The 27,660-nt window shown below is 40.2% G+C and overlaps 1 long non-coding RNA gene across 1 annotated transcript in view; it reads left to right on the plus strand.

Moving 5' to 3' along the window:
• Positions 1-3,385: 3,385 nt before the first annotated feature.
• Positions 3,386-27,660, plus strand: part of LOC116875832 — an 81,199-nt gene continuing 56,924 nt past the window's right edge. Inside the window, exon 1 of the long non-coding RNA XR_004384278.1 lies at positions 3,386-3,415. This is a non-coding gene — a long non-coding RNA (uncharacterized LOC116875832). The remainder of the gene's footprint in view (positions 3,416-27,660) is intronic.

The following is a 27,660-nucleotide window of genomic DNA, read 5'->3' on the forward strand; positions in this document are numbered from 1 at the left end:
TGTTGTCTTCTATTTTCTTCATGGCTGACTCAGTAGTCAGGGGGAACCTGATGATGGCATAGTGATCAAGCTTGTTTCTCCTGGGGGCGCTCTTTTGAGGGTATTTGGGCTGCCTTGGGAGACGCAGAGTCTTGGGTCATCGGAACGTAGGTGATGTGCGGATCTTCTTTTTTTTTGTGACTGTGGACGCCTTTCAGCACCGCTTTCTTGGCCTTCAAAGCCTTTGCTTTGGCTTCGGCTTTGGGAGGGGCAGGGGCTTCCTTCTTAGCTTTCGGCTCCATCTTCGTAAAAGGGATTTCCAACGCTCGTTTCCAGGGGCTTATCGGGCTATTATTATTTTTAATTAAAGTATAATTGACATAGAGTGTTATACTAGTTTCAGGTGTACAACGTAATGATTCACAATTCTGTTATTATGGGGTTCAGTTATCCAATCTAGAAAAATTTTTGTTGTGAAGATTTCCACATTTATTTCAGGGCAGGAGAATTTTCCAGCTCCTCTGCCACATTGAGTTTTATGCTCTAGTAGATTATTATAACTTGTAATGTGGCCAGAGAAAACCAGGCTGATATTTCATAGCAATTAATTTTTCTGAATTATACCAGAGGACCAGATGACTCTTGTTCATACACAAGTTATTTAGAAGTTAGAGCTCCTGCTATTCCAGACTGTTGGATGACAACACCTATAAATAAATATTTATTAGATCTCCACTTTGTTATACTAAGAGGAGATACATTTTGACCTCTGAGACAGACTCTGCTGAGGGTGTTAATGATTAATATTAAGTATAGCCAGTCATTTGGAAAGTTATTATAAGCACTACATAGCCAGAGGATTTTCAATTTTTTTTCCCCCATCAGGGACAAAGTACCGCAGCCCGGATGTGATATATACAGAATCTGCAGTCTCTGGTGGGGTGTGAGGCTGTCTTGCCCAGACTTCTCAGGTAGGGTGTATTGCTCTCATTGGTTGAGGAGGATGGTATGTAGTAACTGTGGGTGTTTTTGAGCATTGTGGCTCTAGATACCATACAAAGCTAATTCAGAGAAAAACATGGCCTCTGTGTTTAAAACCTGGTGTACTTAATGAAATGGTTACAAGTGAAATGATGTGGAAAGGAATAAAGTAGTTCCATATTTAAAAAATGGGAATTGTAATTCTCTCAGACAAAATTACATATACAAAAGTAAGTTCCAGATTCATTAAAGATATAAATGTGAAAGGTAAAAATTATACAATATTTAGACAAAAATACAGAATAGGGTAAAGGAATATTTCTTAAACAAGACACAAAAAATGGGAACAATGATATTAATTTAACAATTTTTGCTCATTAAAGGACTTGACAGTTATAATAGGAAGAGCCCCAAAGGGCGAGCAGTTATAATACATGTAACCAACAAGGAATTAGTTTCCAGAATATGCAAGGAATACCTACAAAAAAATAAGAAAGAGAAAAAACAACCCAGTGAGAAAGTGGGCAAAAATATGAATGGATGCCCAGAAGAGGAAAGCTGAATAGCGTATGTCACACCTGCCAACTGGAATAAATTAGAAGGATGGATAAGGGGAATTCTTATCCACTAGTAATCACTGTGTAAATAGATACAGTTACTTTGGAAAACAGTTTGATCTGATCTCAGAGCAGTGAGCGTGAATATGCCTGTCATCCAGTAATTTCATTCCTAGGTACATCTTCCAGAGACAGTCATACAAGAATATTAACAGAAGCATTATTCATAATACTAACACACACACACACACACACACACACACACACACACTCTTGAAACAGCCCTAATGTTCATCAGCTGTAGAATGAATAAATACATTGACAGATATTCACACAATGGTATACAATGCAGCAGTCTGAAATGGACAAAGTACATCCTTCACATGGATGGATCTAAAACGCATGTCTAATGAAAACAAGGACACAAAATAATGTTTTCAGGTCAATCAATTGATATAAGTCACAAAAACAGGCAGAACTAAATCATGTATGATTAAGGGATATACATACAGATCGTGTGGTAGATTGCAAGCCCACACCCCTTTGCAAGTCCTCTTAGAGTTTGAGGGGCATCTGGACCATTGACATTTTTTGAAGTCTCCTGATATATTAAAGAAATGAAAAAAAAATCCAAAATAGGGTAGCGAAAATTACCATGTTTATTTTTATTTCCTACACATTAGCATTTTCAACACAAAAAATATAGTTTGTTCGTGTCAATACAAGATTTATAAAAAATGCTCGCTTATTCTCATGCATTGTAGGCTGTGTGATCCAGTGCTGGGACAGTTTTAACTGGTGAGATGAACTGAAGTTCTTTCAGTGCTGGAGGTGATCACTGAAACCAGATATCACCACATTTGAACGTAACCTCTAAAGTCTCTGAATGGGAAGCCATAGGCTGAATGCCCTCTTCCTACAACTGGCCTCATGTCTGGATTATTTCACCAAGGTTTGATGTTATACTAAGGATAGCAAGTAGGTACTTATTTTATATTAGCTTGACTAAGAGAAGGCCCAACCAAATTCCTCCCAAAACAGAATAATTTTTCATCCAGGCAAATTCTAGTTCCTATTCTTAGAATCACAGTTAAGAACTTAATGACAATTTTAAAATAACCTCTTAACTCCTGCTTCTAGCCATCAATGGTTCATAAATGTAGAGGTCTATCTCAAAATGCCTACCTACAAATGCAAACCTGGTTGTTTGACTTCTCTGAAAAATTCCTGGCGCTTATGTGGTCAAATCCAATACATAGCTCTCTAAGATCTAACCCCTGCCTACCTTTCCAGAATCCCCTTCACACTCTCTGTCCTCCAACTCTGCAGTTCAGTAACACAAGCCACTGATACCCCTCCACTCCATGCCTTTGCATGGGTGTCATTCCTTCCAGGAAGACATCTTTGTGTACCCAGACTCCTTCCTTTCTAGGGTGCCCAGCTCTCTTTGTTTGCCTGAGACTGAGAGGTTTTCTGGGATGTGAGATTTTGAGTGTTGAAATAAGGACAGTCCCAGGCAAACCAAGACAGTTGGTCATCCTGTTCAGCTCTCCAGTGCATGCCTGTCTGGGATACACATGCATACACTCTGGTCCTGAATTCTTTGTTGAATGAATGGGTGTGGATGTGGGGAGGAGATAAGGATGACTCTCAGGGTTCTGACTTGGGTGACTGGGCCATGATAATCGTGCCCTTTACTGAGCGGGTGCACTGAGGCAGGGCTGGGACATAGTCCGGGGAGGGGTATTGCAAAGGAATACATGATGTATTCATCTGTAGACATGCCAAGTTTGTGGTGTCTGCACTATCAGATGTACATGGAGAAGACCTCTATGAAGATGACTGTTGAATGCTCCAGTCTGGAAGAACTGGGTTGGCGGTGTACAATGAAGTAGTAGGTAAGCTTTCTTCCACTTTGTTCTCACGTTATCCCTCATATACAAATTACCACCATAACTCTAGTTCACTTGGTCTTTTGGGAACTCCAGAGTCAAATCTCTGCACTGATAGATCACATTGATGGGGAGGAGCCCTGCCTTGCATGGGCCTCCTTGCTGCCCTAAGGTTTTTCCTTTCCATTCCATTTCCTTTCCATTCTTTAGAATGTACTCTAGAATGTACAGAGTACTGCCACATTGCCAGGCAACTGAACATTTCATTCATTTCAATAAATTAAAAATGTAGTAGTTATGGTACTTAAGTGCAATTTGTGAAGGATCCAAAGTCTGACCTAGACTTAGCAACTGAAGGGTAACAACCAATTAGCATTGAATCTTTTGGACTTTAAGGGAAGAAGTGATCAGTGGTTCAGTTTTATGATGTCTTTTCATGTTATTTGAACAACCTAAACTTAGTATTTTTGAAAACAAGTAAGTGGCAGTTACTCACTGTGTTATTTTTCATGTTATGTATGTATGTATGTATGTATGTATGTATGTATTTCATGGTGCTTATTTTTAAATACAAAGAACTGTAGGATCTCATGTCTGGAAGAGACCTTGAAAATTGTGTAGGTCATGTTTCTCATTTTATAAACAAAAGAGCTGGGGTGTTCATAGATTAATTGTTGGGGCATCTGTTGCCTATAGCAACAATACAAATATAGAAAGTTGGTCAAATTAATCAGCATAATGTTTGCTCTCTAAATTGGTTTTCAGTAAATTTGCCTGACCCAGGAAAGCTGCCTTGCAAACAGCACCCTGATAAAAAAAACCCAAAAAACAAAAAACAAAACGCAACTCTCACTGATTGTATTACTACTTAAAAGGCCAATAATATGGCCATATCTTCTAATTTCCACCCTGGGGCTAAAATCCTGCTCTTTCAATATCTTCCTCCATTTGCTCCTAATAGAATGAAGTAGATGTTCTACGGTGTGGCAGTGATCACTGGCCCCAGAATATTCCTCAAACAAGGCATAGTATATATGAGTACATCAAGCCAGATGAGGAGATGTATTATTAATTAGTCTTGTGGAGCGCAAACAGCATATGTGTTCACATTTCAGCTTGGTTGGGTATGTCATTACTTTTTAATGTGCACACATATAAGTTAGAAAAAACTATAGAAAGCAGATTGTTGATTAGATGCTTATAATGAAAATATGTTGTAGGGAATTAGGCTAGAACTTGAAATGAGGGAGAGAGAGAGAAATAGAGAAAGAGAGACCAAGAGAGGCAGGTTGAGAAAGAGTGAGTTTTTGCAACATATATTTTGGAAGGAGGAGTTGTAAACAGGCTTTAGGAAAATGTCTATAAAGAGCAACATTTTGTGAATTAGGCAGTTGGCAAAACACCAACACTGGCTTTTAAAAATTAAAAAAAAATTAATCAAATCATTTATTCTTTGTTGAATAAATGAACTGTGTATTCAATCTCCAGTTACGTTTGTTGAATGTAATAAATATGACATTTGACTAGAAGTCATGTTTTTAATCTCTAATTCAGATCTCCCCCACCCCAGCCTCCATAAGCATAGGGTCTTAGCATCGTCAAAATGGAAGCACCATATAGCAAAAACAGCCCGAGAAGCAACGATCAATTAGTCAGATACTGCTCTCAAGGAATGCCTCTAGCAGAGGAAATACTGACATTGATTTTAATTTTAACTGTAATTTTAAAAAAAGATTTATTTTTTTTTTTAAGAGGGAGGAGGGGGCGGACAGAGAGGGAGAGGGAATTCCCCCAAGATCCCCAGGACCCTGAGATCATGACCCGAGCCAAAATCAAGAGTCAGCTGTCTGACTGAACCACCGAGATGCCCCTTAATTTTAATTTTAATTTTAACGTGCATAGATAAGAAAGATGAATGAGTGTGGGATGGGAGAGTAGAACATGGAGACCTGAGGGGCCCTGAAGATAAAGACTTGGATGAGTTAAGTCAGCCATCCAGCTCTGGGGTCCAGGTTATATATTAACTGTTGAGTTGGGATGCTAGGATATGATAAGGTAATAAATCCTTAGATAATCCCACTTGGGCGTCAGAGGGTCAGGAGGAAACAACCTTACCATGAGGAGCCTCATTTAACCTGATTTTGGAAAGCGAAGGCAGAGAAACACCATCACTGCAACAAGGTTGACTCGCGACAATACCCAGTGCACATAGTAGAGCCTTTGGACAGTTTGGTGTTTTGTTCCTGTGCTGTGTTCCTTGTCTTGTAACCAGGGGCTTTACACCTTTCTGAGGACTTCCTAGGTGTCAGTGGAGACCTGGTTCATTCCTATTTTTTTCCTAAAAACAAGTTGCTACCATTCAGCTCTCATAACGCTGCTAATATTTTTGATGCCTCATGTTCCACAAAGGCCTCCTTTGTTTGGTGTTTTCTACTTTTTTTTTTTTTTTTGGTGTTTTCTACTTTTTTAAGCAATGAAAAGCCTGGAGCAATTTCTTATGTGTTTGACACATATGTTGAGGGATACTTAATAATTGCTGCCCAGGGCAAAATATAACAGGGTTTTATAGCCAAGTCTTTTGTTGATAGAGGGGAGAGGCTGGGAGCTACACACACTGTTTCAAAATCAATGCGTCTCTGTGACATGAGCTGCCAGGAGGACTACAGGTTTTGGAAGCCCGGAGTAATTAAGGAGCAATATATTGGTTCTGAGGAACTGACATTAATGTTGACATATGAGGTTTCTGGGCAATTTGATCTGTAACAATAATTCATTTTTTCCTATTGCAGCACTAATTTTGTTCCTAAGTCATTGGAGGCTTTATTAAAGATTTACCTGGTGGCTTTTTAAAAGCACAGTATTTACTGTGGTGTATGTTCAGTTACCAGTTATGTTTATTGGACATAATAAGTGTGACATTCAGCCAGAGGCCGGGTTTTAATCTCTAATTCATCCTCTGCCCCAACACCCTAGACTGACACCAACATAGGGTCTTAGCATTGTCAACATGAAAATACCAGACCGCAAAATTGGCCCTGGAAGCAGTGATCAGCTAGCCATAGATTAAAATGGAAACCAATTATTCTGGCCTGCCATGCTCTCATGTTAAAGCCACTATCCTTAACCTGCTTCACTACCATGATTGGATTTTGTCTCCAACGTTTTGCATTGTAGTATTCCAGAAATTTTAGCTCACATTCTTTTTTTTTTTTTTAAAAGATTTTATTTATTTATTTGAGAAGGAGAGAATGAGAGAGAGAGAAAGAGAGAGAGAGAGAGAGCACAAGAGGGGGAAAGTCAGAGGGAGAAGCAGATTCCCTGCTGAGCAGGGAGCCTAATGCGGGACTCAATCCTGGGACTCCAGGATCATGACCTGAGCCGAAGGCAGTTGCTCAACCAATGGAGCCACCCAGGCGCCCCTTTAGCCCACATGCTTAATGTGGACACTTGAATGAAATCTTTTGGTAGAACTGTAAGAAGTCTTTAAGGACTCTGTCCTCTTTACAGCTCTGTCAAAATGGATTTAGCAAGTAGTTTGCATATTATTTGATAGCTTGGGAGTTTTAAAATAGTCCTTAGAGGGGCGCTTGGGTGGCGCAGTCGGTTAAGTGGACAACTCTTGGTTTGAGCTCAGGTCGTGATCTCAGGGTCATGAGACTCTCTCTCCCTCTCCCCCCATGATCTCTCTCCTTCTCTCTCAAATAAATAAGTCTTTAAAACTGTACTAAGATATTTATATACACAGGTGATAATCTCCAAGGTAAACTTACCATCATAAAATTTACCTTTTGGAATGAACCAGCTCTCTTGGTGAGGAAAGAATAAAGTCAGAAAAGAAAATGGCTGCAAACCTGAAATTGACTCAAAAATTTTAGATCCATCTTGCAAAGATCATCCCAGAACTTGTGCCTTCATCATAAAATAATTCATTATAATCAATTTTGAGTTATTCTTCCACATTTTTCTTTATAAGCCTATTTGCCCCATGTTGCTCTGCTATGCCCCATACTAAAACTTGAAATGCAGTGTACGTGTTTACATACATATCATACACAATTCATAAATGTGTATACACATGTGCTCACAACTTTCTGCTATAAAGGAAATGTCAGATTTACATATTCCCTGATTTGGAAGAATAAAAGGTTGATGACGACTTCTATCTTCTTATATATTGAGAAACACACATTTGAAAAATAGACTCAGTAAAAGAATTAAGGAAGGGGCACCTGGGTGCCTTGGTTGATTAAGTGTCTGCCTTCAGTTCAAGTCATGATCCCAGGTACCTGGGATTGAGCCCTGCAGCAGGCTCCCTGCTCAGCAGGGAGTCTGCTTCTCCCCCTCCATGAGCATGAGCACACTTAGTATACACTAGGCTAGTAGCATTGTGTCACTGATATTGATTGAGCCCATGTGGCTAGTATTAGGTATGCTGAAGGACAACCTTCTGGATGAACATGTAACTGAGAAAGCATGTGGTAACTTTGAAATGTGTACAGTGACCCAGACATATTGTAAGTGGAAGGAGCTATGAATGATCTACTTAGAGCATCAACACATCAGATATTCATGTGCTGGGCACTGAGGATAGAAAGATGCATAAGACAAGGTCCTGTGCTCAGGTCTGCTCCACTCTGGTGTGTGTGTATGTGGGGGGGGTTATGCTGGGATGGAGGGAACCGGAGAAGCAAATTTATAGTACAGTGAGAAGTTGAGGGATAAACTCAGCTATCAGGGTGTTCCCTTCTTGGTTGATGTCCAGGGCTGGTCTCATGTTCCTACCCTAGGGAGTTTATAATCAAATGGAGAGGATATGTAAGGGAAGGTCCAGTAGTGCTCCTAGAACAGTGCTATTCAATAGCAACCACATATCTAAGTTAAAATTTTCTAGGGCCACATTTAAAACGGTTAAAAAAAAGGATTAATTTTAATAATGTATTTTGTTTAAGCCAATATAGCCAAAACATGTAATCTATAAAATTATTAATGAGATACTTTACTTTTTTTTTTTTGAAATGTCTTTTTTTTTTTTTTTTAAAGATTTTATTTATTTACTTGAGAGAGAGAAAGAGAGCAGAAGCTAGTGAGAGGGGCAGGCATAGGGAGAGGGAGAAACAGACTCCCTGCCGAATGGGGGGCCTGATGCAGAGTTCATTCCCAGGGCCTGGGGATCATGACCTGAGCCAAAGACAGACACTTAACCAACTGAACCACCCAAGCGCCCCCTTTTTGAACTGTCTTTGACATGTGGTATCCATGTAAACTCACAGCATATCTCCATTTAGACAAGCCCTCAGCTGGTCCATGAGGTTAATGGCTGCTTTACTGATAGTTCTAGAGCTCAGCTACTCAGTCTCACAGTACAGGTATTCCCTGGGTCCCCTACTTACCTCCTGAATCAGGATCTAGATTTTAACAAGACCCTTGATGAATCACTGATGCTTCAATGTGCTGTCTGATGACTCAGAAAGCTGATTATTTGAAATCACACACAACCCCGCCTCTAATCACATTTGTGCTGTATACTTCCTTATCAGAGCTTAGGTAAACTATCTTATCATAACCAGACCAAATGTAGGGTTCATTTTAGCCCTTGTTGGAATCAGTGGCTTCTCATTGTTTTTTTTTTTTTTTTTTAATTTATTTTCAGCATAACAGTATTCGCTGTTTTGTACCACACCCAGTGCTCCATGCAATCCGTGCCCTCTCTAATACCCACCACCTGGTTCCCCCAACCTCCCACCCCCCCACCTCTTCAAACCCTTCATATTGTTTTTCAGAGTCCATAGTCTCTCATTGTTCACCTCCCCTTCCAATTTCCCCCAACTCCCTTCTCCTAACTCCCCATGTCCTCCATGCTATTTGTTATGCTCCACAAATAAGTGAAACCATATGATAATTGACTCTCTCTGCTTGACTTATTTCACTCAGCATAATCTCTTCCAGTCCCGTCCATGTTGCTACAAAAGTTGGGTATTCATCCTTTCTGATGGAGGCATAATACTCCATAGTGTATATGGACCACATCTTCCTTATCCATTCGTCCGTTGCAGGGCATCTTGGTTCTTTCCACAGTTTGGCGACCGTGGCCATGCTGAACATTGGGGTACAGATGGCCCTTCTTTTCACTACATCTGTATCTTTGGGGTAAATACCCAGTAGTGCAATTGCAGTGTCATAGGGAAGTTCTATTTTTAATTTCTTGAGGAATCTCCACACTGTTCTCCAAAGAGGCTGCACCAACTTGCATTCCCAAACAGTGTAAGAGGGTTCCCCTTTCTCCACATCCCCTCCAACACATGTTGTTTCCTGTCTTGCTAATTTTGGACATTCTAACTGGTGTAAGGTGATATCTCAATGTTGTTTTAATTTGAATCTCCCTGATGGCTAGTGATGATGAACATTTTTCCATGTGTCTGATAGCCATTTGTATGTCTTCATTGGAGAAGTGTCATTAGTTTTTTCTCGATCAGGATGTTGAGATATTTTAGTGCAAAATGAAGGGTAGGGCCAAGGATGAGACAGGGTCAACTTTTTACTCAACAATGACACTATCATTATCATCAAAGCAGTTCTTTTTGGACATTTAAATGTTTTGAGAGGGAGAAAGAGGAGGAGAGGGATTGAGAAGGTCTGGTTAGTTTCTTAATTCATAGGTTTTTCATTATGTCAGACCCCTTCCCCCCAGGGTTGGCTTCATGGGCATATGACCTTAGAAGGGTCTGGCACTTTAAAAAAAATTTAATTTAATTTAATTAATTTAATTAATTTATTTGAGACAGAGCACACACGCATGTGCATGCATGTGAGAGCATGCATGAATGGGGGTAGGGGTAGAGGGAGTGGGAGAAGCAGACTCCCTGCCAAGCATGAAGGCTGAAGTGGGGCTCAATCTCAGGACCCTGAGATCATGACCTGAGCTGAAGGCAGATGCTTAACTGACTGAGCCATCCAGGCACCCCTGTCTGGCCCTTGTTTTAATGCTCTGCTTTTGCAGTGTGGAAATTTTTAATAATTCTGAACAAGAGGTCCTGAATTTTCATTTTGCCCTGGGCCTGCCCATTATGTGCCTTATTCTGTTCCCCCCCTTAAGTGTGTTCTTAATATTCACCTGTATGTAGCTAGCTGTAAGAGAGTAAGTATGGTTTGGGAGGAGCTGATGCTCTCTTTCACTTCCCCATCACCACAATCTCTTTATAGCCCAAGAAATAAAAAAGAGATAACCCAGGCTTCGGGGGAACTAGGATCAACAATGCATGACATAATGGTGCTTTAAAACTGGATGTCAGTGAAGGCTAAATGCTCTGACGGTATAACAAAACACCATTCCCATGGAACAAAGACTAAGTCCTAAATCAACATGTATAAATAGCCCCACCCTCCCAATCATCTCCACCCAATTTACTTTTATTCATCCACACTGTTTGTACAGAGCTCAGGTCTATCTGGACAATGCCAATGAGTCAGCTGGGTCCATCTGTGTTGAAAGTTGTGTATCAGTGAAAGTTGAAAGGTTGACTTGCTTCTGTTTTGTCACAATTTTAATAATAAAGTGTAAATGCTTTTGGTAGTTTCAGTGCTCAGACCCAAAATCAAATGCTTTGAGCTAACTCAAAGCTTTCAATTTTCAATTTTCAATACTTCAAAGTATTCAATTTTCAATACTAATCTACTTGGTCTAATTTATAATGCCTTAAACTCAGAGTTTGGTCCATGGAGCTGCAACACTGGCCTCACCTGCGAGCTGGATATGAAAGACCCACAGTGAATATTATCCTCAATGGGGAAGAACTGGGAGCTTCTCCCCTAAGGTCAGGAACAAGACAGCTATGTCCGCTCTCACCACTGTTGTTCAACGTGGCAGTACAAGTCCTTGTCTCAGCAATCGATGACGAAAAGAAATAAAAGTCATCCAAGCTGGCAAAGAAGTTAAACTTTCACTCTTTGGACACAACATGATACTCAATGTGGAAAATCTAAAGACTCTGCCAAAAAAATTGCTAGAACTGATAACAGCCTTTCAGCAAAGTTGCAGGATATAAAATCTATGCACAGAAGTCAGTTGCATTTCTATACACCAGCAATGAAGCAGAAGAAAGAGAAATCAAGGAACTGATCCCATTTACAGTTGTACCCAAAACCACAAAATACATAGGAATAAACCTAACCAAAGAGGTAGAAGATTCAGAAGGTATTCTGAAAACTATATAACACTTATGAAAGGAATTGAGGAAGACACAAAGAAATGGAAAAACATTCTATGCTCATGGACTGGAAGAACAAATATTGTTAAAATGTCTATGCTACCTAAAGCAAGCTACACATTCAATGCAATCCCTATCAAAATACCATCAGCATTTTTCACAGAGCTGGTATAAACAATCCTAAAATTTGTATGAACCAGAAAAGACCCTGAATAGCCAAAGTAATGTTGAAAAAGCAAAGCTGGTGGCATCACAATTCTGAACTTCAAGCTCTATTACAAAGCTGTAATCATCAAGATAGTACAGTACTGGCATGAAAACAAACATTATAGATCAATGGAACAGGGTGGAGAACCCAGAAGTGGACCCTCAACTCTATGGTCAGTTAATCTTCGATGAAGCAGGGAAGAATACCCAATGGAAAAAAGATAGTCTCTTTAACTAGATGTTAAAGTGATGTTGGGAACATTGGACAGTCACATGCAGGAGAATGAAGCCAGACCACTTTCCTATACCATACACAAAAATAAACTCAAAATGGACAGAAGACCCAAGTGCGGGATAGGAATCTATCAAAATCCTAGAGGAGAACATAGGCAGCAACCTGTTTGACCTCGGCCACAGCAACTTATTGCTGGGCATGTCTCCAAAGGCCAGGGAAACAAAACAAAAATGAACTAGTGGGACTTCATCAAGATAAGATGCTTTTGCACAGCAAAGTAAACAGTCAACAACACTAAAAGGCAATCTGTGGAGTGAGGGGAAGATATTTGCAAATGACTTATCAGATAAAGGGCTAGTATCCAGAATTTATAAAGAACTTATCAAAATCAAGACCCAAAAAACAAATAAGCCAGTCAAGAAATGTGCAGAAGACATGAACAGACATTTTCCCAAAGAAGACATAAAAATGGCCAACAGACACATGAAAAAAATGCTCAATATCACTCAGCATCAGGGAAATAGAATTATGCTGAGTGAAATAAGTCAAGCAGAGAGAGTCAATTATCATATGGTTTCACTTATTTGTGGAGCATAACAAATAGCATGGAGGACAAGGCGAGTTAGGGAAATAGAAATCAAAACCACAATGAGATACCACCTTACAGAGCTCAGAATGGTTAAAATTAATAACTCAGGAAACAACAGATATTAGTGAGGATGCAGACAAGGGGAACCCTCCTACACTGTTGGTGGGAATGCAAGCTGGTGCAGCCACTCTGGAAAACAGCATGGAGATTCCTCAAAAAGTTAAAAATAGAGTTACCCTACGACCCAAAAATTGCACTACTAGGTATTTACCCCAAGGATACAAATGTACTGACCCAAAGGGGCACTGGCACTCCAATGTTTATAGCAGCAATGTCCGCAAGAGCTGCGTAGAAATATGGGGCAAGGACCTTCCAGTGTGGGTAGAGCCGTAGCCCCTCACAACCCAAGCTGGTGCTGAGGGATGGAAGGATCAAGACCAAGGGGAAAGGAGGCCACAGGTAAATGGTTATGGTGTACGGACAGCCTTGTCCTGCAAGGACTCTGGCTTTTAGTCTCTATGATATGGACAGCCAATGAAATTGGCCCGTGGAGTAATCCCCTATTATCTTTTGAAAGATACATACAGCCCTCACTTTATAAACAGTGATTTTAAATGAGCAGAACAGGCAACACACCACTTCTTCTTTACCCTTTCATTTGAGAGGGGGAAGTAGTTCCAGGGGTCACACACACACACACACACACACACACACACACACATTTGAATGCAAAGAAACTGAAGCTATAGAACAAACTAGTAATGACTCAAAGTGAGACCCCTAACACTTCCCAAATGGGGTCAGAAGCTAAGGACTCTGGTAACGGAGGCAGAGTCTGGGTAACTGGAGTTGCCTTTCGCTCACGCACCCACCCCTTCCTTCTTTCCTTCCTTCCTTCCTTCCACCCATCTGATCACTAGGAATTCTGGGAACCTAGTGTCATCCAGGTACAAATATGAGTAAGCGTGTTTCCCCCTGAGGATTCACAGCGTAGGCAGAGAGGCTAGCGTAGGGCTTGCAAGTGGACGTACATGGGAGCACCTGGAGAAAGTGGCACATAGGTGGGTTCGGGCACAGACAGCAGAATATTATGTCGCAGGCACCATCTGGCAGAGATGGTATTCTCATCCCAACAGAGTGTTACATGGTACTGAAGCAGCCGCTTTCACTTTCCTTCAAAAAATGCCTTTCAAGCTTATTCATAATAAAGAATAAAGCCTTTGCCTTTATTCCATGATCACCAAGCAATTATCTGATCTCTAATGTAGTTTGTAGGCACATTGGTCATAAGACAAGGCACACCAGATAGTGGTCAAACACCATCACCACTTTCACTGTAAATGAATAGGGGTTCTCTTGTTACTGGGGTTTATATGACTCTATTCCCTTAGCTCCTTATTAACCTTGAGTGACTGATAACATAAAGTTTGTCTGAGGAACAACCTTGAAGTTTGAGGAATGGACGTTGGCCACCAAAAGTGCTTTGAATGGCTAAGTGTATAAAATGCAGGGGCTCTGGAATGTTCCTCCGGAAATATTCCATCTTTCCCCCTGTGAGTATCAATGTACTAGTGTACCCCTACAGCCGTGAATGTGACACTGACAGCCACATAAGGACATGGCGCAATAATGTCCAGCACTGTATCCCACGAAGTGGGCTATCTGAAGAAGGGGCTAAAATATCCCTAGCTTCAACACAGGGCGGTGCAGAGATCTCCGGTGAGGTCTGGGTATAAAGTCTAACATAGTACGTGCACAGTTAATAGTTAATAAATGAATGAATGAATTAGTATGAGGGATCCAATTTATCTTTTAAAGAGGAAGACAATTCTCTGTATTTTTCTTTAAACTCCTTTCTGTTTTTATGGTGTCCACCTCCGATTAAAATGTGTTTTACTATGTTCCTTATTCAGTGAAGGAATTTTGACTGCATGTTTCTGTAGGTAAATGAACATAAAACAATCATTTCATGTTAGCTCTGTTGTGGGAAAGAACACAGAACCTGGAGTCAAGAGATACAGGATTTTACTCTCTGTGTTGCTGTGACCAAGTTTCTTCACTTTTCAGGAAATAGTATCATCGAAGATAAAAATGAATCATTTGGGGTCCAAAGTCTTAAATTCCATGTTGCAACTTTATTTTTTTCTGCAAAGGCTTATTTATTTATTTTAGATAGAGGAAGCGCGCGAGAGAGCGTATGTGCGCGTGAGCGGTGGTAGGTGGGTACTGGGGCAGAGGGAGAGGCAAAGAAGCAGATTCCCCTCCAAGTGTGGAGCCCCACATGAGCTTTCCTCTCAAGAGCCTGAGATCATGACAGCCAAAATCAAAAGTCCGGCACTAAAAAAAAAAAAAAAAAAGAAGTCCAGCACTTAATCAACTGAACCACCCAGGAGGCCCTCCGCCTTGCAACTTTAAAAGAAGTATTTATTTATCTCTTGCTCCCTCTGCTGGGCGATTGGCATTGGCTTCGCTCTTGTAATGACTATATTACGTAGCTGTGGAATTTTCTTTATTCTTTTTTACTTAAAAATTCCCAAGCTTATACTGAACTATAATTAGACTCAAGAAATCCTTTGGTTTCTGTCATTAAGCTGCACACTGGAATCTCCAAGGGGCTTGGTGTCATAAGCTAAGGACAGAATTCAGGCTTTTACTGTGTTCAGTGTTTTTGTCCTAGAGGATGGCATTTGGCCACAGTGTTTTCAAATTTAAGAAACCAGAAGCCACGAAACTTTGTGTTTTTAACCTAGGGACCGTTGTTTTACATCAACATGGACCTTTTAAGGGATGTTCCAAAATCTTGAACTAGCTCAGGGTATGGGCATTCATACTACTTCTGACTTAATCCTTCAAATAAGTCTACTTGGAACTTACCTTCAAGGTCCTACCAAGTTCTTTTAAGAGTATTGTGTGACTGAGTTGCTGTCCTGCCCATCTTCTTTCGCTGTTATTTTACTTCAGATAATTCAGATTATTTCCCATAACTCTTATGGTTTTTGTAGCTAACAGTGGGTGCTGAAAAACGGGCCCACAAGAATGCTTGTTGTCTTGGCTGCTGTGGTTAAGACATCCAGATCCACATCAATTTTTATTGCAAAACTCAGATGCATTAATGAGTCCACATTCTAATTTGCTTGGTATTCAAACCTTTTATTTTTTTTTTAAAGATTTTATTTATTTATTTGACAGACAGAGATCACAAGCAGGCAGAGAGACAGGCAGAGAGAGGAAGGGAAGCAAGCTCCCTGCTGAGCAGAGAACCTGATTCGGGGCTTGATCCCAGGACCCTGGGATCATGACCTGAGCCGAAGGCAGAGCCACCCAGATGCCCTGGTATTCAAACCTTTTAAATGTTTGTTTCCCAGATTCTCTGTTTTCAAATCAGAAGTCCTTGCCCTCCTAACACTTGGTCTGTGGCACTGTCTGCATCTGTCTTGATCCTAGTCCTCGACTACATGGCGTCTGCACGGTGTAGACACCACTGCGGTCCCACAGTCATGGTCAGTGGGGGTTTCACTTCACAGGCTGCCCAACATTCCTTTTCCTGTAGAGCCTCAGAGAGTGAGGCAATGCCGAGACCACGATTTTACAACCTCCTCTTCCCTGAAGCTCTTTAATTAGGACACCTGTGTTAAAAAAGAAGACTGATTTTAAAAAATGCTAAAGTATCATATGGAGGAGGGTTGCCTAAATGACAAGAAAGATACTTTAAAATCCCAGCCTCTGTTTTTACTGGTCAGAAGAATTCCGAGGTTGCCCCAGGGGAGAATTGTGAGGACAGAGGATTTAGGTCCTGTATCCCCAGGCTCCAATTACTGTGTCTGTTGATCAGAAAGGGAAGTCCGTCTTCTGACTTCTGTGTATCTTTGTCAGTTGTTGTTGATGGACTCATTACATATGAAGTTGTCATTTTTGTGGGTCAAGCAAGTGGAATATCAGCAGTTTCATATAGTTTGGCCTATTTCGAACAAAACCCTTGCCCAGCATTTGATTTCAAATAAGTAGTTAAATTCATTGTCATTAAAGGAATTTGTGTACAATAAGCTGTTGTAGAAGGCTGTATTTTTATGTTTATATTTAGTGGAGAGGGAAACTTAAAGAGGAGATGTGAACATCTGTTTTGGTGGTCGTTTTTCTTTTTTGCTACCGTACATGTTAAACAAACTACTGAGATTTACAGCTGCCTTGGGCATTAATTGTGAAAGTTTGGTATCCTTTTATGCCCTCACGGGGCTATGTGGATATTGATCCTTGTCTAACCTGAGACCCCCATCAGGAAAAAGAATATTGAGTTCAGGCCCAAGTTGCCTCTCTGGTCAGCAGGGGGTGCCCTTGCCCTTCTTATCCAATAAAGGCACCTTTCGGAAGCTCCTAGTGGACGGTGGGGGAGGGGAGGCACCCAAGCTTGTGAGTCACCATTCCCATCCTTCCCACTCTGTGCAAATTGGCATTTTGCAAAGAACAGCATTGTTCATTGGTGAGCAACAGTTGACCAGTCTTCCTGAAAAACGGGAAACTACAACTTTTAAAGTAAAAAACAAAATATATTTTTTATATTATTTTTGCAGTTAGGCATGAATTACCTGGGGGAAGAACAGATACTTTCCCATCTCTTTAAGTTATTACACGAGCCCTAAATTATTCAGGTGCTCTTTAAGTTGGCCGTGTTCCTGGTTAGTAGTGTGCAAAGAGTGAAAAGCACTCTCAGCTGTCAGAAAGGTATAATAATCTGTCCCCTTTCCCTGGCAGAGATGTTGTTATAGTTGGGCCTATTTCTGCTGTAATTTCAACTCATTTTCTCCTGGTCTAACGTCTGTAGGCAAGGTTGGCAGATTTCTTTCTGTAAAGGCCAGATGGTAACTATTTTAAGCTTTGTGGGGCAGAGAAACTCAGTTGTAACTATTCAACTCTGCTGCTGTTGAGCAAAGCAGCCACAGACAATGTGCAAACAAGTGGGTGGCTGTGTCCTAATGAAACTTTATTTATAATTTGGCCAACCTATAGGCACCTATAGATATTTAAAAACCAGCTAATATCTTCCCTATATCTGTTATTTTATATTTATAAGTGCGAACTCTTCTAATGAATAAGAGAATAATCAGGTTTATTTTTTAAGGTTTTATTTGTTTACTTGAGAGAGAGAGAGAGCATGAGAGAGAGAGCATGAGAGGGGAGAGGGTCAGAAGGGAGAAGCAGACTCCCCGCCGAGCAGGGAGCCCGATGCTGGACTCGATCCTGGGACTTCAGGATCATGAGCCGAGCTGAAGGCAGTCGCCTAACCAACTGAGCCACCCAGGCACCCCAATCAGGATTTTTTTTTTTAACTTTTAATTTAAATTCCAGTTAGTTAACAATACACTTAATATTAGTTTCAGGAACAAGAGAATAATCAAACCCAAATGTCTGCCATCTGGTTCCACTCCGGTTTAGAATTAATGGCGGTCCCCCTTACAACTTTCCTGACCAGTGTCATCCTTCTCTGCTTGGAAAGCTCAGAATTTCTGTTTTCCCTGTAAGCAAGGCAGTGCCCCAAAGAGCAGAAACGCTGATAAAAATCCATAGACGTTTATAAGGAGATAATACAGAAGTTTAGAAACCAGCACTGCCGGACTTGCAGACTTTTAATCTTTTCATTTGTCATGCCATTTAATCCATATTTTAAAAGAAAAATGCCACAATATAGAATAACAGGCACTGACTGGCCTGAAAGAGCCCAGGAAAATCTGGTTTAAGGTTTTTCTAGGAGTTGAGCCAAGAACATTTTTCTTTCTACCTTTTGATCTGTTGAAAGATACACAAGATACTTGGATGCCTTGAGGACACAGATGCCAATATGGAAATAAACTCTGACAAGTTGTCTTGCAGAGGGAGCCAGCATTCAGAGAAGGGATTGGTGTAAGGGCAGGAGATGGAACTTTTTTGTCTATTGCCTGATCTCAAACCCATCTTTGTACTCTTTCTGTGAATGATTCTGTCTCTTTCAAGTTTGAGTGGGTTTGGGGGAAACTGAGGTAACACAGTTGCTGCCTGTGATTTCAATCCCTCCTCTTAAACTCCCCCTTCCCCTCCCAGCTTCTGATAGTGGAGGCTACATACCACTCTCCCTCCTGCAAAGAAACCTTCATCTGGGGCAGCTGCAGAGGGGAAGGAAGCTAGAGGGCACCAAGAGCAGGAGAAGCTTTTATACCAAGACGATTCTATGTAAATACCTAAATGCCAGAGGTTGCTTCGAAGCACCAACACGAAGCTGGGGGGCAGGAAGGGAATATCTGAGAGGCCTCCAAGCCTCCCCTTGCTGTGGAACTCACACAAGCACAGGAGGGCCTTCTAGATATCTTTTGGATCCTTTAAGCATAGCAGAGCCACTTAGAAACTTTTATTTCTAGAGGATTATGAGGATGGGCTCTGAATTCTCCCCTTGACATGCTCCTGGTAGGTGAGGTGGGGAGGGTTCCCTAATTCCAAGGACTATCAGGAAGAAACTGGCAGAGCATATTTGTGTATCAAAGCCTTGAACTCAGCTCCTGACCCTACCCTCCATCATTGCCCTACTTCAGGTGTCCTGTGGGTCCCTCCTACCCAGCCTGCCCAGTGTCTGGACCCCATATGGGTCTCTGGCTTGTCCAGAGATGCAGGCTCCCACCTTCCTTCTGCCAGTTGCCTGAAAACATTGTAGGCACCTTTCTGGAGGCTGTGGTTTTAACATTAACTTTTGCCTGCTGTAAAATAGTTAGCAGGCCTGTGCTTGTCTCTGGGGGATTTATTTCTACCTTCTGCTTCCTGTGATCAGGGAGGGAACAGACTCTGGACATCTGGTATTCAAAGGCAGCCCCAGTATGGTCTGACACAGAATCCATCCTGGTCACTCTGACCTCTGGCTGGCCAAGGAACAGTGTGGATGGGGTGGAAGAGAGAAGACTTGAGTGCTGTCATCTCCTCTCTTGCCTACTGGCCTCAGGTGCATCCATATTAGAGCTGGGGGCAGAGGAGGAAGACAGATGATGATGCCTTCTCTCCTGCAGAGAGGCTTCTTCCACAACTTTATTACCACCTAACATGGTAGAGGGAAGAAGAGGGGACAGAGTGAGAAATGGAATTACCCATGTCCCCATAATATGGCTCAGCCTGATGTCTAGGCAGGAATGATTAAAGGAGCTACCTCCTTCCTCAGAGCTGCCAGCCCACAGGTGTGTAACTTCTCCCAACTCTCAGCATTGTAGCAAGTGTAGTTCATAAACTTTTAGGTGACTATTATGGCTGTGTGTACATTAGACCTTTCTTTGAATAACTGAAAAATAAATAAATTTAGATTTTCAATGGCTTCCCCAAACACTTGAATTAATGAGGTTTTTTTTGGAATGCCCTTTTTTGGTCTGCCAGTTGATTATTATTTTCAGAGGACACTAATGACAGCCCAGGCGTGATGTCTACAAAGCCCTACATTAAGGCAGCTTGCATTGCAAACCTGCCATTCAGGTAATGACTGCTGCCCTCTGGAAAAACAAGCTGGGCCTCATGAGAGGAAGGCCATGTGGTAATGCCTTGATACTTGAGAAGGGTGGGAGGCCCAGTCATAGGAGTTGACTTGGTGGAAATGGGCCAGGGTCATGGATGACTTTATGAAGTTTTTGTTGAGTGTGGGAGAAAATTTCAAAAGGGTAGAAAGAGCTTTACTGGAGAGACATGCTTTCGTTTTGTATTGCAGCTCCAGTCAGTTTCCTTATCACAACACCAGGAAAGGTATAATTATTATGACTACTTACTATGTGTATGGGTGACAGGAACTACAGTTGGGCAAAGGGACGGTTTTGTGCACTTTAATATACTTCTCATAAGTTCTGACCTCATGATCTTTCTTATTTTGTCTTCCTAATCATGACTGGCTTCAGAGCAGACATGTGTCAGAAGCTTAATAAATGTGTCCTGATTGGTTCTTAATTCCAACTCATTTGTGAATTTCTTGAAAACAAAGAATGGTAAAATTAATAACCATAATGAAAGCAGTCAGGTCAAGCTGGTGTGTGTGGAACGGGACATAATTTCACAGAGTTATTTTTGTTTGTCTTAAAACTTCAGCCATTGTTTAGTTCACTGAATAATAAAATGGTATTGAAGAGAATTGAGGAAGAATTTTATAGGTGAATACTCCTATGTAAATAGTGGTGTACTTTTTAGTGCTGTGTTAGAAGCATGATGGACAACTTCTGACAGGTGTTTTTCACCCTCTCCAATAAGTCTGGTTAGTGGTGAAATTTTCATGTCATGTACTCATGCAGTGAGACCAGGAATAATTTGGGACGAAGTGATCAATCTCCTCGGTTTCTTGACTTCATTCTGATTTCCACTCTTGACCAGAACCAAGAAACCCCTTCTTGAAGGCTTTCTTTAATCAGGGAGCACTCTTGCAAGCTTCTCTTGCCTTGAGCAAAACGGTAAGAATTAGATTCTAATGATGCCACCTTTCCTACTGTATTTTTCTTCCAGTTCAATCTACACCAAATCTATTGAGACTGGCTTGTGGATAAGACACTCAGTCTAGGGGATTTACCAATGATTAATGAGTTGAACTCATCTTGCTACTTAAAGTGTGGTTTCTGGATCAAGAGGTTCAGCATCATCGGGTAGCTTGTGAGTAATGCAGATTCTTAGACCTCCAACCCAGACCTACTAGAAACCCAGAATCTGAAATTTTAACATGATCATCAGATTTAATATATGTGTGTGTGTATGTGTGTGTGTGTGTGTGTGTGTGTACACAGATACACACACATTAAGTTTTCAGAAGCACTGATAAACATGTAAGTCTTGGGATTAGATGTTGACCCCAAACTACTGCTTCCCAGAATGTTGGAAATGATAAATGGACACTTTCACAATATTTTTGTGATGACACTCTGGACAAAATATTTCTAATTTATGACTCTGGAGCATATTTTGTGTAACTATGGCTCATCCATCATTATGATCTTCTCTTTGTCCTTTTTCTTTCTTATTCTCTGAGTGTAAGGGGGAGATAACTCTGATAGAAGTGAGTGTAAGGTCTAACTGGACAGACTAAGGGGCGAGGTCCTATAGTTTTGGAATTTGTTAATCCCTACCCTGGTGTTGACCTCTGGGCACAGAGGATCGAATGCTTAGGTTTGGGTAATGGGAAGGTAGCTTTTAGTCATAAAAGCCTGTCCCTCTCTAGTCCTGAGTGCGTATTTCTGACTCCTTTGTATTATTCTAGTAGAGTATACATTCAGATTTCACACTACATTCTGGACTCTCACCTTAGATAAAGATCATCAGCAAGAGTTCATAAGAACATGTTGCCTGTGTTAATCTTCATTATTTTAAATACATTTTTGTTTTGTCTCTAAGAAAAATTAAAATCCCCTTTGAGAGCCTGTGGACACTACTGTCTGCTCTGTGATAAAGATGTGATTGTTTTGAATTCCAGAGCAGTCTCAAGTGCCCCTTCTCCTCATTACTTTTCCCCTGAGCTGTAAGTTGTTTAGATAATCTGGTGGACACAGAGGGTTACCAGGCCACCCAATTTCTGACCCCCACTTTTATTTTTTTTAACGCTTCTTACTTTTATTTTGTGTGTGTGTGACACCCAGTGCTCCATGCAATCTGTGACCTCCTTAATACCCATTACCGGGCTAACCCACCCACCCCCCTTCCCTCTAAAACCCTCAGTTTGTTTTCCAGAGTCCATAGTCTCTCATGGTTTATCTCCCCCTCTGATTTCCATCCCCCCTTCATTTTTCCCTTCCTTCTCCTAATGTACTCCATGCTATTTCTTATGTTCAATAAGTGAAACCATATAATTGACTTTCTTTACTTGAATTATTTCACTTAGCATCATCTCTTCCAGTCCCATCCATGTTGATGCAAAATTTGCGTATTCATCCTTTCTGATGGCTGATTAATTTTCCATTGTATATATGTACCACATCTTCTTTCATCTTCTTTATCCATTTGTCTGTTGAAGGGCATCTCGGCTCTTCTATAGTTTGGCTGTTGTTGGCATTGCTGCTCTGAACATCGGGGTGCGTGTGGCCCTTCTTTTCACTACAACTGTATCTTTGGGTTAAATGCCCAGTAGTGCAATTACTGGGTCATAGGGTAGCTCTATTTTCCTATATTCTATATTCCTCTATTTATCTATATTCCTCTATTTTTGAGGAACCTCCACACTGTTTTTCAAAGTGGCTGTACAACCTTGCATTCCCACCAACAGTGTAAGAGGGTTCCCCTTTCTCCACAACCTCTCCAACATTTGTTGTTTCTTGCTTTGTCGAGTTTTGCCATTCTAACTGGTGTAAGGTAGTATTTCACCTTTTCAAATTTTGATTTGAATTTCCCTGATGGCTAATGATGATGAACATTTTTTCATGTGTCCATTAGCCATTTGTATGTCTTCTTTGGAGAAGTGCCTGTTCACGTCTTCTGCCCGTTGTGTATGCATACTTTAAAACTAGCAAAAATTGGCATATAGTTTTTTTCAGTGACTCATAATTTTATTAGATGGTTTCTAATTTAAATTTTAAAGAGTTTTGGTGCATAAGACAGTCCATGTACTGGTATAACAAACACACACACACACACACAAAGACACAGACACATACACAGACACATATACTCAAGAGTTTTTCAGTAAAACTCCCAATTTAGGTCAGATCATGAAGTATATCAGAGGGACTGTCATATTTTCCTTTCTGCATGACCTCACTGCAAATATATTTTAGAAACGCACTCATCCTCTTCAGAAATAAGGTGACATATAGATGTTGTGATAGCATAAATGAGATGGTGAATGACTCGCCCACATGGGAATGATCTCAGTCATGTAGTGAGGAAGAGAAACCAACATTGTTTTGATATACAAATAACCAACAAAACACTTCAGAGGGTGTATACAAACACCAAAAATCTTGAAAGCATTTATTGCTATAATAGTATACTGAAGAGACATGCCTAGAATGAATGGACAATGGTCAAGGGTCATAATGACTTAAAAAGTTAAAAGTTATAACTAAGAGCTACCTGATAATCATGATCATCTTAATTTGTAAGAGGCCTTATAGTTTCTAAGGGAAGGAGAACATTGCTCGCCTACATTGAAAACAGATCATCTTTTAGTGAAGCTCTTGATCTGCATGATACTTACCATTAGCATATTTATAGAGAAGTTGTTAATGTCCCTGGAATGGGGAACTTAAAGACAGAGTCAGAAGGAATCAAAACTCAAAGATAAGAAGAAGAAGGAGAATTTACGTGGGCATCCTGGTGTGCTTGAGGGAAGAGCAGAGGATGTCCCTGCTTTTTGGGTTGGAGTTACACTGCTTGGTCCCCATTGTGAAGAGGCAGAGAGGAGAGCTGTAAACATACATACATGGGCAATGGCTTTACTCTCTGCTGTCTCTGGAGAGTGAGAATTTTGACTTTTCTCTTAGATGCTTTGGTGTTTCATCTATGGTTATTGGACCAGGACTTCCATACAGATCAATTTCACTGTTAAAATGACTGAAATCCTGGTTGAAATGTTGAGACCAGACTTAAATGAGCAATTGTCATGGAACAAATAATGGTATCTTATTTAAAATACTGTGTTTTGTTATCCATGGTCATGTGAAAAACTTTTCCCAAACTTACTGGCTTAAAACAACAACCATTTTATTTGTTTGTAATTTTGTGGTTCAGAATTTCAGATTCAGAATATTGGGGCTGACTTATCTCTGCTCCATGATGTCTGGGGCCTCAGCCTGTTTGGCTTGAATGGCTGGAAACCAGCTGGAATGGTTGGAGCAGAGTCATACATCTGGACCGTCAGTTATGACTGTTGGCTGTGTTCCTCAGTTTTCCATGTGGCCTCTCTGTGAGGCTAGCTTAGACCTCCTCACAGCGTGGTAGTATCAGGGTAAATGAACTTCTCATATGGCAGCTGGCTTCCTAGAGGGAAATTCTAAGAAGATATAAGCCTCATGTGTAAGCATTTATTAAATCTCTGCTTGTGTCTTGCTTGTTGATATTCCATTGGCCAAATCAAGTCACATGGTCAAGCTCAGAATCTATGTGGGAAAGACTACAGAAAGGCCTGAGACCTGGTGGTGTGGGTTCACTGGGGCCACCAGTATCCACTACATAGCCAGAAAATGATGCTACTATTTAGTATCCATGTTCTATTGTGAAAGGCTAGAGAAGTATATATGTAACTATGGTATGGTGTTGCTTAATGTTCATAAAATGTATTTTTAGAATTATGTTATTTTTAATTCCAAAGAAATGGTATGCTATATTATTTGATACAATGTAAATTTTAAGAAATCTCCATGCTATGTAAAGCTATCATTAAATAATTTACATACATATTTATTTAAAGATTTCATTTATTTATTTGACAGAGAGATCACAGGTAGGCAGAGAGGCAGGCAGAAAGAGAGATGGAGAAGCAGGCTCCCTACTGAGCAGAGAACCTGATGTGGGGCTGGATCCCAGGATCCTGGGATTACGACCTGAGCCAAAGGCAGAGGTTTTAACCCACTGAGCCACCCAGGCGCCTCTAAATAATTTATATTTAAGATCATCTGTATAGAAAATAAAAATATTTAAACTTTAGTACCTATTGCACAGGTTTACTTTTCTCTGGCAATTATTAGCATTTTTACAAATTGGTTCCCTTAAAAGCTCATACCTTAATTATTTTGGTTTTTCAATTTTTCATACATTTAGAATTATTACTTTTAATTTGCTATGAGTTTTAAAAATTATATGGTGCTTTTTTTCAATTCTGATGTTTCCATATGTCAGGGATGCTACATATAAGTAAGAATGAGATATGAGTCCCAGGAGAGCTGGGCTAACTTTTCTAGACTTTAGCTTCTTCATCTTTTTAACAAGAAGGTTCAATCAATTGATTGCTGTTTTCTTCTAATGCTGCTATTTTTTTGTTTGGCCTCCATGCGATGCCTGATTAACTTGATTATTAGAGAAATGTAAAATGTGCATTTGGGAAATACTAAAATAATCTGATATTACCTTAAGGAAAGATTTACTTAGGTGTTCCTAAAAATTAAATTTTTTAGTCACTTGGCTTAAGGATGTTTTCCCCATGAATCTCTTACCTGCATATGTTACTATTTTGTGTTGCTATTAAAAAAAAAAGTAAGATGATGAACATTTTTTCATGTGTCTGATAGCCATTTGTATGTCTTCATTGGAGAAGTGTCTGTTCATGTCTTCTGCCCATTTTTTGACATGATTATCTGTTTCGTGTGTTTTGAGTTTGAGAAGTTCTTTATAGATCCTGGATATAAGCCTTTTGTCTGGGTATTTACCCCAAAGATACAGACGTTGTAAAAAGAAGGGCCATCTGTACTCTAATGTTCATAGCAGCAATGGCCAAGATCGCCAAGCTGTGGGAAGAACCAAGATGCCCTTCAACGGATGAATGGATAAGGAAGATGTGGTCCATATACACTATGGAGTATTATGCCTCCATCAGAAATGATGAATACCCAACTTTTTTATCAACATGGACAGGACTGGAAGAGATTATGCTGAGTGAAATAAGTCAAGCAGAGAAAGTCAATTATCATATGGTTTCACTTTTTTGTGGAGCATAAGAAATAACATGGAGGACATGGGGAAATGGAGAGGAGAAGGGAGCTGAGGGAAATTGGAGGGGGAGATGAACCATGAGAGACTATGGACTCTGAAAAACAATCTGAGGGTTTTGAAGGGGCGGGGGGTGGGAGGTTGGGGGAGCCTGGTGGTAGGTATTATGGAGGGCACATATTGCATGGAGCACTGGGTGTGATGCGTAAACAATGAATTCTGTTACACTGAAAAGAAATTAAATAAAAAATAATAAGAGGTAAAGGAAATGAAGAGGCTAAAATAACATGGCAAATTTTTATCATAGAAATGCATTACAGGAGCATAACACCTTGGGAAAATATTTGATTAAGCAACTGAAAGGGATTTTACTAAGATTAGGTGGGAGTAAATTTGCAGAGTTTTGTGAAATACATTTCAGTATTTGTCTTACCTTTAAGTTTTTATTCAGTTGTCCTTCTGGAAGGAACTTCCAGTCTGGTAAAATGAAAGACTTATCTTCACAAGCATTTGGAAGCTTTTAATTTTCAATTAGCTGTCATTCATTATTACAACAGTATTAAACAATTAGTAATATGGGAAAAATACAAATATAGAAGCACTCACCTGAAGCTACTTGAGAAGCAATAGGTTCTCAAATTTGTCTATATGTTGTAATTATTTGGGGATCTTTCAAATGTATTTGCCTGGGTCCTGACCTTCAAAAACCATGATTTAATTGATCCATCATGACCTGGCCATTAGAATTTTTAAATCTCCCAGGAGATCCCGAAATGCAGCTCAGTTTGAGGACCTCTGCCCTAAAGAAATTTTCTGGGATCTCTTTCTCTTATCATTTTTTCCTATGGTCCTTGCCGTCTTCTCAACTTTATGACCTCTTCCCCCAATGTACAATTGCTACATTCCTCAGTAATAAATTTTTATAAGTTTAGTTCTCAATTTCACGCATCATTAACAGGGTAGGTGTATAAAAGCATTAATGGAAAAATAAACATTAAGTAAAGGCATGTATTTGATTGGCTGGGCATCCATTAGATGGATCAATCCACTCAACCATGTTATGGTACTGTTGGAAAATATGTTGCCATAAATATTAAATTCTGAAGCAGTACTTTATATTTCTCTGGGTTAGCCAACTATTTGTTTAGTTGGGTCTTGGGTAATAGAATAGGTGCTATTTGCTTAAAGTATTTCTAGAATGAAAACAATGTTACTTATTACTAACTGCTTTATGTAGTTTGGGTGTTGGTCGAAACCAAATACAAATGAAAACGTTTGTGGTTAGTAACTCACCAAAACATGTAAGCACTAATCAATTTGCAATGGGTATTTTGAAATATTTTTGAGGTGATTTAGATGCAGGGGAGAAGTTATTCTGTGTTGCCTCGCATGCAATTGTCTTTTTTTCTTA

The sequence above is a fragment of the Lontra canadensis genome, unplaced genomic scaffold (assembly GCF_010015895.1).
Source record: "Lontra canadensis isolate GAN:19392208 unplaced genomic scaffold, GSC_riverotter_1.0 scaffold43, whole genome shotgun sequence".
Lineage (NCBI taxonomy): Eukaryota > Metazoa > Chordata > Mammalia > Carnivora > Mustelidae > Lontra > Lontra canadensis.